This window comes from Colias eurytheme, chromosome 15 (genome assembly GCF_061535395.1).
Source record: "Colias eurytheme isolate Ceu_HAF_F1 chromosome 15, ilColEury1 Martin Lab GWU primary, whole genome shotgun sequence".
NCBI lineage: Eukaryota > Metazoa > Arthropoda > Insecta > Lepidoptera > Pieridae > Colias > Colias eurytheme.
The window spans coordinates 6,755,897-6,768,517 of record NC_142994.1 but is presented as its reverse complement, the minus strand read 5'-3'; the positions used below and the strand labels follow the sequence as shown (position 1 = coordinate 6,768,517).

Below are 12,621 nucleotides of genomic sequence, written 5' to 3'. Positions count from 1 at the left end.
AACTAAAAACATGTTCTGCAAGTAATAGAAATAAAGTAATAAGATTAGGGTTAACGCAACAATCACATACATACATAATATTACATATACTTAAAATTAAAGTAGAACCAAATTTAGAATCAAGCTATAAGTGAAAGTTTCTTACAAGCTCAAAATAAATTATTGTTTTCAATTGAAAACGGTTATGATGTAACGGTGAAAACTTGTTTGCGATATAACGGTTTTAACACGTTATGTCCCTGGATTCGCCCGTGTGCTCATAGAATTTTAATTATCAAATACACATTATATCCGATGTTTCCTTTTCGACGAAACAAAGATTTTTAATAATTTTTTTTATCATATAATTATCACGTATATCGATTAAAATAAAAAAATATGCCGCATGTACAAAGAGCGGGAAGCAATATCTTCAAAGTAACCTAAAAAGTACAATTAACTTATCACAACAACTTTGACCCTTGTGGTGTTGCAATAAATAATATTTAAATACAAAGAGCACTATTACAGACTAGCAAAGTTATGACAAGCACTGGCAGATCTACAACATAGGTATAATAGAATCCCAAATTAAATAATCTTAGTATATTATTATTTATTATCAATCGTCCACACTCTACTTCTACTGCCTAACCTAACACGACAATATTATTCTCATCTCATAATTATTGTTTACTAATAGTTTCCAATAAATACATTTTCTTTCATTAAATTGTCGTGTTGCAAAATAGCAAATGTGATGGTAGCAACACTGTGTAAAGTTGCAAACCAGTTCTTACTAAAATCAGTTTGAAGTTCCCACTGACGTCCAAGACGAGGATAAACATCGTACATGCCGTAAAGTCATCAAGTTACATCAATACAGTGAAATAACCTTCGAATACAAAATAAATTTTAATAAATAATAAAATGAAGAAGCTACTGATAGTCGTGATATCTTTGTTATTATTAGTAAACATTTGCTATACGAGACCTATGCCGGGGTGAGTTTGACTTTTATAATAACCGTAATTATATCAGATTTCTTATTAACTCGAAATCGTCATTTTATACGTGTAAAAAATACCAGTATTTACTATGCAGTTTAATCAAAGTAACAGATGAATAATACAGATAATAAATATTATACGATTGATGTTAATGGCAAGCAATTTATATTTAAAAATATATTTTATTTGGATGTTACAGCACATTTATTTTATAAATTATATAAAAAAAATAATTGATAATTTTTGTTTTCTAGGCCCGATGACTGGGAGGAGTTTGAAGTAAGTATTTTACTATTAAATAGGAGTTAAGTATAACAAATAGAACAATAAATAGCAGTTTAAGAATGATCAGTCCCTCGTAATATAATTTACTAATTCGATGAAAGTGAGGCTGAAATCGACGTTATACTTATGTGCCTTATAATATACGCCAATTCTTCGTCATCATCGGGAATCGAACACAGAACCCCACGGTTCTAAGCTCACGCGTCACCAACAGAGTGCCAAGGATGTGGTCGTATTAAAAAAATATATTTATTGTTTCACTTCAAACATGAGATTATGACCTCGTTTCAACGTTTAAAAACTTATTAAAAACTTATTTCAGGTCGACAAAGATGGTTTTCCAAAAGGCTGGTTTTTCGGCAAGTGCGATGGCTGCAGAGTGACAAACATAGGAAATGGACGAGAAAACACTAACACGGTGTATATTAAAACATAACAAATAATATTTAAGTAAAATCTTTTAAGTATTAATATTTATTTTTTTAAATATTCATTAAATACATACTAAATATTTCAATGTTTCATTTGTAAAAAACCTTAATGTTAGTAGATAATTGTTAAATTAATGTTATGTAAAGCTCTACGTCATATAAAATAAAATTTTACAGTTCCACTTTCTTTTATTGTATCCTCGCTATCTATAGCTTTGTTTTCAATATATTTTATAAAATGTGTTCAATAATAATTATATTGATTTGCCCTGTCTTGAAATTGGAATGATGAAAACTTATCGTTTTATACTTTTATAACAATAGTCTAGTAATAGCAAGTAATATATAGTAATTTAGATGTAAGCTGCCTATTACTTAAGAAATTAATTAAATTTTAACGTATTACCAATATTAAAAACGGGGAATAACAAAATTAAAAACTGAACTAGATGCATCCTTTATTCGAGAGTATAAATTATTTTAGTTAAATACGCAGAGTACATGTAGGTACCTAGGAATTTATGAGATACTAAATGTAACAAGTAGAATAATATTGTATGTTATAAAAAATGTAACATTTTAACATAAACTAAAACGTATATACGGTGTTTATGAAAACGGATATATACAGAATATTTTTATACTACTACCTACCCCTATGGCGCTGAAACCCCGAAGTGGGTCTTGGCCTCTGAGACGTGAATCTCCATCTTTCCCGGTCCTGAGCGGTCTCCTCGATCTGTGTGGACTCGCCTATGATCTTCGCAATTACTTTTCGATGCTGCTCACTCTGTTGAAACCACCTATTGAATTATCATAATTACATACCACATATCCAAGACGTATACAAAACGCAAGAGCTGCTATTCTTTATATTATAAGTATTTATAAGTATGTACTTCTTAAGAATATGTGACCAAGAAAAATGAGAAAAGGGTTCAAGGATACTTAAAATATAGTTTTTTTGAAATTAAAGACTGGACAGATTTGTTAGAAATTTTTAAAATGAATGAAATGGAATCATCACTACTGGACATTTTTACATTTTATAAGTATAATTTTTCACATCTGTGAATAACCAACGAACAACCAAACAACATCGAATTAATTCGATATACAATAATACAGTCGTAAGGTAAAAGCACCTAATACGGAGGTATTTCACAATATTTGAAAGTAAGTAACAAAAATAAGCATTTGCAAGTCTTTCTGAAGGTGCCAAACCACTTGATCGTTAAAAGTGGAACTTAAATTTTGTATTTCTATTGAGTCTATGTTTATTTTCATGATATTTCTTATTTTAAAAAGATATTTAAATAGTCAGGTCGATTTTCCCTAATACGGAGGTATGATCTTGGTCAGAGCCTATTACTGCGGTAGACGGCTCCTAAGTCCTAATACGGAGGGTCAGAAATTGTATTAATTGAAGTTCCGTACAAATAATATAAATGTGTTAGTAAAGTAAATTGTAAGTTTTTCTTTGGTTGACCATTGGTTTGATTACTTTGATTCACTTTTATTGTGTTTCAGTTATGCTTTTGGTTTTATCAAAAAAAAAAATCACGCATATCAAATAAGAATCTACAAAAAAAAGACACAAAACTTCTTATTTATTTACGCAACCCTAAATCTGGTAATTTTATGTTCTATGAATAGGGCCGTAATAGGAGATCATATAACCTAATACAGAGTTACCTGGAAATAACTACCACCGTAATAGGAAAACTACTCGTGTTTTTAATAATCCTAATTCTGACCAATCAAAAATTCAATAAACAAGAGAATGTAAATGCTTAATCAAACGATAACAGTTTTTTGGCTCAGATGTGTAAAACTTAAATCAACAGTTATACAAAATAAATGATTTGTGATAAATTAAAATACACCTTCCTATTTTTACCCCTTCTAAGAAACAAACATTTTGTACTCAACCATTTTCATATTTAACTGGATTTCTAATTTAATAACACATACCGCAGAATATGGTTTCTAATTTATCAGATTAATAATTATTTCAACTAATCTTGGAACTAATTCAATAAGTAAATAAATTGAAAGTTATAACTTATAACCGTCGAGCCGCTTTAATGATGGGGCCGCGGGTACTTGTTAGAATTCTTCCGCGACCCCCTCGGCGGCAGCCCATCTTCAGGCCAGGCGCAAGCCAAGAACAGGAAAGGTGGTTTGCCTGCTCTTCCCTCCCGTTGGCGGCATGAGCGGAACACGTCTCAAGTCGCCTCACCGCACCGGACGATGGATTACATTCCCCGTTCCACCGCCCGGCGCCCTTCGTCAAGGAGGCACGTTGCGACCGTGTAAAGCGGCCGCAACACGGCGACGACGCCCAATAAGACGTCTGCGCCGGATCGGGTCCGCGAGGATCCCTCTCGCGCACCCGCTCTGCCTCCTCTTTCTGCCCTGTATTTTTCCTATTTCGGAGTTATACAACCGTATTAGGATTAATCTATTAAATTCGTATCGTATTACGGCGGTATTTTATTTCTTATTTTTTGGGTTAAAAATGACTTACAAATATGAAACAAGGTATTTAAATAGTGAGTGTAATAGTAGGAAAATGCTATAAACAATACATATACAAACCTGAACGGCTTATTAATACGAAAAACTTAGTTTATAAATACATATTAGTGTACTTACTTTTGTTGTTCCGCGCTTGTATGGAAACACCTCTCACGTCGATGCCGTTACATAGCTTGATTGATATTGTTGTGTTGTCTATGTGCTATACTTGCAAACGTTTTTTTAAGTCATGAAGTAATAAATTTGGAATAAATAGTTTACGTTTTGGTGTACTTAGAATTAATAAAACAGGAATAAAACTCGAAAATAGAAATACCACCGTAATAGGAAGCGATTTGGACTAACGCCGTATTAGGAGCTTTCACCTTAGTCGTAATAGTTGAAATTATTATTTTAGACGAGTAAGCTACCATAATTAACATCTATGAAAAACGCGAAAATGATACCAATGCACCCAACTTTTATATCCGTCGTTAGGTGGGATTCTCAAAAACTGAACGTGAACTCCAAACTGTAAATTTCATTTAAACCCCTTCATTAACGTCGCTTTCGGTGTTATCTTCTGGCATGTTTCTGAGATACAGTTAGAAAGACATACAGTAAATGTGGGCCCTTTTCAATTATTTTCTGGTATGCTAGAGGAGGCAACAGAGCAGACGTCTCACCCACAGTGCCAGAGACAGTATGTTGCCGGCCTTTCAAGTAGGATTATACTCTCTTCTTGAAGGTCCCCAGTTCATAGTCGTTTGGAAATGAGAAAGTTTGTTCCAGATATCTGTTGTACGCGGGAAGAAACATCTTTTAAAGATCGCAGTTGTAGATCGCCAACAGTCAAGGTGAGGGTGGTATTGACTATTGTTGTCGATGTCGTGCTGTCTGATGGTGGAATTTTCTGCTACTTGAGAACTCTCAATAGTTCTCTTAGAACGCAGACTTATGATGTAAAAAATGGGTTTACCCTGTGTGGTTAAAAATATCTCCAAACATATTTAAACGCGAACATTATTAAATTATATTTACGTAATAACAACCAAATATCTAATTGTATTCGGCTATCACAGGAAGAAATTAGTTTTCCTGTAGTGTATATAATAAACTGTACGGGAATTGGTCCTTCATTATGTGCGGCAGACTCGCCTAATTAACCATTAAATTAAAATTATTTTATAAACAAAATCATGAAAATACTTCATATATTAGTGATAACGCTTCTTTTCTGTGTAAGTTTATTTGAAGCAAATCCTATACCAAAGTAAGTAAAAAACTGAGACGGGGAATTCCATAACAATTTTTTATGTTTATTTATTTTATTTTAAACTAGCGACCCGCCCCGGCTTCGCACGAGTGCAATGCTGATACTAAATAGTAAATACTGTATAGCGGCGGCCGGCCGGTACCGCCGCAAACGCTACGCCCCGAGATTTTTAAATCTGTAATATCTTCGAAAATATTCACTTAAATCATACGGTGTAAAGGGCCATATAGATCTATATTAAATGAACAATTTATTCAAGGTATTTAATTGGTTAAGGATTAATGCTGTATTAGTTAAAATAGCTTCGAAAATTAGCCATTATTTGTCGTAAAAAGTAAATGACAAAAAAACAAAAAAAGTAAATGACGTAAAAAGTAAACGAAACGTTGTATTTAGTATCAGCATTGCACCCGTGCGAAGCCGGGGTGGGTCGCTAGTTTCGCAATAAAAAGTAGCCTATGTCCTTTCTCGGGTATCAAAATATCTCCATAACAAATTTCATGCAAATTGGTTCAGTAGTTTAGGCGTGATTGAGTAACAGACAGACAGACATTGTTACTCTCGCATTTATAATATTAGTATGGATATGAAAAATTATTGATAATTTTTGTTTTCTAGGCCCGATGACTCGGAGGCGTTTGAAGTAGTAAGTATTTTTTTTACGAAATAGCAGTTAATTATAACAAAGAGAACAATTGTATAAATAGCAGTTTGAGAATGATCAGTCCCTCATGATATAATTTACTAATTCAATGAAATTGATATTATACTTATGTACCTTATAACAAACGCCATAAAATTATGCATGTATGGTATAAAAACAGACTTACTTACTCACGCAACTTTCTCTGCTTTCGAGCGGAAAGGAGACTATTTTTTGTGGGCCCACCAAGACTCGGTAACGTATAGTAATAAAAAAAAACGTGTAATAATATAAAATTATATTATGAATTTTGAAGCTTCGTTGTTTTACAAACGAAACCGGAATCATGAAATCGAATTAAAAAGCCTTATTTTGATATCATCCCTGCTGTAGTGCTGTCAACAAACCAAGAACAATGGCCAACATAAAAAAAACTGGAACGAAACGTTTTTATCGATAGAATGAAAATAAAACAAAAAAGCGAAAAAAATTGCCTTCAATAAACCACTTTAGAAACTGTTTTTATTCTTATTTATATGGAAGAATATGATTGATAGCGATTTTAAATCCTGTCATTTATCAAATAAAACAATTTTTTTCTACTCAGCTAAAAAAATCCGTGTAACGAAACGTTATATCTATTGGCTGCTTTGATGGAATATGTCAGATTCGGGATTCCTCCTGTCGTAGCCCCCTGCGTCAATTTGCAATGAATGTAAACAATGTTTTTTTTACCTATTTTAAAATGAAATTGCTACAACTTAAGAGCGTTTAATATTACAATTGAACATGAATAATAGAATAGCTGTGCAAATGGATACCTATCCTAATATTATGTACCTACTCCTAGTCATAAAATATCACGTACCTAAATACCTACCTAAATCTAAGCCTACCTACTTAACTAATAATTTCTTATTGAATCAGTTTTCCCAATCGCTAAAATCGCATCAAGGTCCAGTAATATGAGGTACACCCTGTGGGTACACCCACTTATATCTATTTTCTATAAGTACCTTCGTTGTGTCCGATTTCCGAGCTTGGAATCGTGACAATGTAGGTATATGAAATTTTCTAATATTATTAATTTAATTTAATATAATATTAAGTATATTTATTTATTCATTTATTTAAATATATTGTACCCAATGATTCGGATGGGTCACACAAGACAAATCGCTCATTATCAGTTAGTTTTTATGTAGTAATGAGGTGAATGTTTGCACACGTATTTCCAAAGATTCCGGTTAAATCATGTAAAAGTAATGTCACCACTTTAATCTGGGGACTTCAAGGAACAAATTAACACACATTTCATTAATATACGCTAAGAAATTGAGGTGGGCCTATTCTCCAAACAAAAAAAATTGTCTCCTTTATATCCCCATTTTAGAAACATATATATATATATCATTGATGCACCTCTGCTATATTGACGGAGCTGAATTAAAAATATGGTATAAACTCTAGTCTGTCTCTATATACCTATGTGAAGTCCCATGTACTAGAAGTATTACCTATGCATAGTGCATACCAATAGTTTATTAATCAATTTTCTTCAGAGACAAGTAGGTAATTAGCCTTCAGTGCCTGCACATTTTTTTTCGTCATCATCGGGAATCAAACAAAGAACTCCACGGTTCTGAGCTCACGCGCCACCCACTGTGCCAAAGAGGCGGTCTTATTAAAAAAATATTAAAATATAATGAAAAATTAAATGACATTAGTGTACAAATGTTACTATTAAATTAAATATTCCCCATTGTTTAGTACTTATCTTTAATATAAAAATGAATCGAAATTTTTTATCTTAAAAATGAACCATAAAAAGCATTTAACTGATTATTTAAAAATAATAAATGTATACAATCTTATTTCAGCATGACAAAGATGGTCCTCGTGGCTGGGATGGCTGGATCGACACATGCGATAACTGTTCTGTGACAAACGTAGGAAATGGACAATATAACACTAACACGATCTTTATGAAAATTAAAAAATAATATAATAGTTAAATACATTACATACTAAATATTTTAATGTTTCATTTAAATAATAAACCTTAATGTTAGTAGATATAAATGTTAAATTAAATCTACTCATACGCTGTCGCGCGAGATAATAGGTACGTAGTTAATATGCTCGTGTTTAATTCTTATCTCGTGATAAAAATAACATTTAAACATGGAACAGTGTGAATGTGGTGAATATCAGTATCAGTGCAAAAATATACTTACTTTAGTTATATAAAACATCCTCATTGACTACATTTATCTTTGGTTTTTCTTGTAATGCTGTTGTACAGTGTACATCTATAATAGGGTCAAGCATTAGAATATTCTTACTTTGTATTTATTTTTAAGGAATGATGCTCGATCTGTCGATGTACCCCAATAAATAAATAAATGTTATTAATGTATAGCACTACGTCATCTATACATATAATAAATCTGTAGAAGGGTCAATTCTGTACATTGAAAATATTGAAAAAATAAATAGCAGGGGGTGTTACTGGATCGATACAAAACCCAAATATGTGATTAAAAAATTTTTTGTCTGTCTGTCTGTCTGTCTGTATGTGAAGACATCACGTGAAAACTAACGGTTCGATTTCGATGAAACTTGGTATAATTATACATTATTATCCTGTGCGTAAAATAGGATACTTTTTATTCTGGAAAAATACGTAGCAAAAAAATAATCTTAATTTTTCAGTTTTATCCATAGACGTTGTTCTGTAGAACCGCGAACACACGTTGGGTATTATTATAGGCCTAGCCGTATTTGGGTCCAATAGATATTTATAAGATGTTATTGTCAGAGTTACTCAAAATGGAGAAATAAACCATCCACGCGAAGACCCACATCCGCGCGGACGGAGTCGCGGGCGGAAGCTAGTATAATATAAAAATTTTCAGTTCCACTTTCTTTTATTAAATTTCATCGCTATCTATAGCTTTGTTTTCAATATATTGTATAAAATGTGTTCACTAATATTTATAGTGATTTGATATTTATCTTGAAAAAGGCCATAAATTAAAAGATTGAAGGAAATTTATCGTTTTATATTTTAATAACATAGTCAGTTATGTTAACTGCCTATTACTTAAGAAGTTTATAAAATTTTAAAGTATTATCAATATTAAAAACTGAACAACATGCTTTATTCGAGAGTATAAATTATTTTAGTACCTAAAATACGCAGAGTACCTACAAGTACCTAGGAGTTTATTATATTATACTAAATGTAACAAGTAGAATAATATTGTATGTTATAAAAAATGTAACATTTTAACATTAACTAAAACGTAGGTAAGTATATAAGGCGTTTATGATACCTATTTCTACCGGGTACACTTTGGTGAGTGCGCTGCGGAATTGCACGACCTAAATAATATATTTTATAATTCCGCCATCCCCGTTTTTCCATCGTTCGTCGAGGCGCACAGATTATAGGCATCGCCACATGGTTGACGTTCCATGTACCCGGACAAAGCGGTTCGGATCGTCATTCTTTATTCGAACCGCTAGGGACTGGAACATGCTTCCTGAATCTGTGTTCCCCGATGAGTACAATATGGAGGTCTTCAAGAGGAGAGTGAACAGGTACATTCTAGGGCAGCGCGCTCCATCTTAGGCCACATCTCAGCTTACCATCAGGCGAGGTCGTGGCCAAGCGCTCCCCTATTCTACTGTAAAAAAAAACCTATAAATACAGAATATTTTTATAGTTATTGTTAAAGTCTAGCCTGGTTTATACAAACGATTACAATATTTAAACTTTTCTGATTCTAATCTAAATCAAGCATATTACTATTATAATACATAATATATTTATTGTATTATAAATGCAAAAGTTTGTGAGGATGTGTGTGTGTGTGTGTTTGTTACTCTTTCACGCAAATACTACTGAACCGATTATGTACAATGAAATTTAGCACACATATAGAGGGTAACTTGGATTAACACATAGGATATGTTTTATCCCGGAAATCCCACGGGAACGGGAACTATGCGGGTTCTTCTTTGAAAACACGGGCGAAGCCGCGGGCCGAAAGCTCATAAATATCGAAGGATTGGAGAGCTACATAAATATTATATCCTATGCATATCAATATGTGTAGTGCCCAGCTTAGCTAATACGTATACCTTCGAACACAAAATGTAGCCGGAACCACAACCACAAAAAGCACATCATCATCGGTCAGTGTGAACGTACCGTCAAATGTGGCTACTTGATCTTTACTTGGCAACTTGACCACACCTTCCGTTTAACAACAAAATATCAAATTTTGTAGAATTGAAAGCAAATTGACCTAACGTATCGATGTTGGTAGGTTTTTAAAATATTAATCGGCAACATATTTTAATTTTAAAGCGGTAACGCTGTTGGTTCTCGCAATATAACGTATCGAAGTGTGACTGTGACTAAGGATCTTTTTCCGGTGTCAGTATTATTATGTTTGTAGAGCTTAAACTGCACATCTCAGGTGAGTACAGTTTTGATATGTTGTGTAATAAACCCTAGAGATTGATTTTACAGTGAGAACTATCCAATTTTAGGCTCATCTGTCGAAATATTTGCTTGGGCATTGATGCCTCAGGTTAGGTCAAGTTGCCATTTACCGCTGCGTGGCAACTTGACCGACGCCTAGGGTTGACACAAAAAATAACGTGACTGCATTTTTTCCTTTTTTTATCTGTTTCGAGTTTTGCATAGTAAAATCAATAAATTTGCTGCAAATTTCGGACAATCAAGATACTTATACTCTCTTTGATGACAACGATTTAGCATATTTCTAATGAAAAATAAATGTTTCCTTACCTATTAATAAATACCTATAAGTATTAAGTAATATACATATACATATGTATTAAATTTAGTTTAATAAATAAATAGTTCATTAAAATTTGTGTCTTATTTGTGACAACCCTATCCGACATGTAATGCTTTGTATGAAATCATTACAAATCCTGTGGCAACTTGACCAGGTAGCCAGAGCTTAACAGTTTATTGTAACTTAGCCTAAAACAAGAATGTTAAGCATCTACCTATGAAAACTGATGTGCAAGGTCAAGATACCACATCAGTGCCAACTTGACCTGTATTACGTTTATTTGTAAATAATGTCAGATTCAATATATTTTAAAGAAATACCTAGTAAAAGTGAATGATGAAATCATTCATGACATGAACAAATCATAAAATGTTAATAAAAGTTTAACATAAATAAGTTAGCTAAGAAAAAGTAAAAAAATGTGGTCAAGTAGCCACATTTGACCGGTATTTTCCTTGCCGACGACGACGAGCCGCTATTTGATCAAGCCACGTTCACACTGACCGAGCTGCTACGCGCGGAAAATGATTCACGAGACTACTCGATCTGTGTGGACTCGCCTACGATCTTCGCAATTACTTTCCGATGCTGCTCACTCTGTATGAAACCATCTATTGAATAATCATAAGTACTATGATATCCAAGACGTATACAAAACGCAAGAGCTGCTATTCTTTATATTAAAAGTATTTATAAGTATCTACTTCTTAAGAATATGTGACCAAGAAAAATGAGAAAAGGGTTCAAGGGTACTTAAAATAAAGTTTTTTTGAAATTAAAGACTGGACATATTTGTTAGAAATGTTTAAAATGAAGGAAATGGAATCATCATCACAACTGGAAATTTTTACATTTTATAAGTAGGTATATTTTTTCACATCTGTGAATAACAAACGAGCAAACAACATCGAATTAATTCGATATACAGTCGTAGTCGTAATAGTTGAAATTATTATTTTAGACGAGGAAGCTGTCATAATTAACATCTACTAAAAACGCGAAAATGATACCATTGCATCCAACCTTTATACCCGTCGTTACTCGTTAGCTGGGATTCTCAAAAACTGAACGTGAACTCGAAACTGTCAATTTCATTTAAACCGCTTCATTAACGTCGCTTTCGGTGTGATCTTCTATCATGTTTCAGAGATACGGATAAGAAGACATACAGCAAATGGACTCGCCTTTTCAATTATTTTCTGGTATGCTAGAGGAGGCAACAGAGCAGACGCTTCCCCCACAGTGCCAGAGACAGTATGTTGCCGGCCTTTCAAGTAGGATTATACTCTTCTTCTTGAAGGTCCCCAGTTCATAGTCGTTTGGAAATGAGGAAGTTTGTTCCAGATATCTGTTGTGCGCGGGAAGAAACATCTTTTAAAGGTCGCAGTTGTAGATCGCCAATAGTCAAGGGGAGGGTGGTATTGACTATTGTTGTCGATGTCGTGCTGTCTGGTGGTGGAATTTTCTGTTACTTGAGAACCCTCAATCGTTCTCTCAGAACGCAGACTCATGATGTAAAAAATGGGTTTACCATGTGTTGTTAAAAATATCTACTTAGTACTTACATATTTAAACGCGAACATGATAAAATTATATTTACGTAATAACAACCAAATATCTAATTGTATTTGGCTATCAC

General features: G+C 33.1%; 2 long non-coding RNA genes across 2 annotated transcripts; both read left to right on the top strand.

Moving 5' to 3' along the window:
- Window positions 1-778: 778 nt before the first annotated feature.
- On the top strand, window positions 779-1,885 carry LOC149902375 (uncharacterized). Its single transcript, XR_016457568.1, has 3 exons — window positions 779-983; window positions 1,244-1,268; window positions 1,597-1,885. It is a non-coding gene; the product is annotated as an uncharacterized LOC149902375 (long non-coding RNA).
- Window positions 1,886-5,372: 3,487 nt separating this feature from the next.
- Window positions 5,373-8,178, top strand: LOC149902374 (uncharacterized). The gene is made up of 3 exons (XR_016457512.1): window positions 5,373-5,498; window positions 6,120-6,147; window positions 8,025-8,178. It is a non-coding gene; the product is annotated as an uncharacterized LOC149902374 (long non-coding RNA).
- Window positions 8,179-12,621: the final 4,443 nt, after the last annotated feature.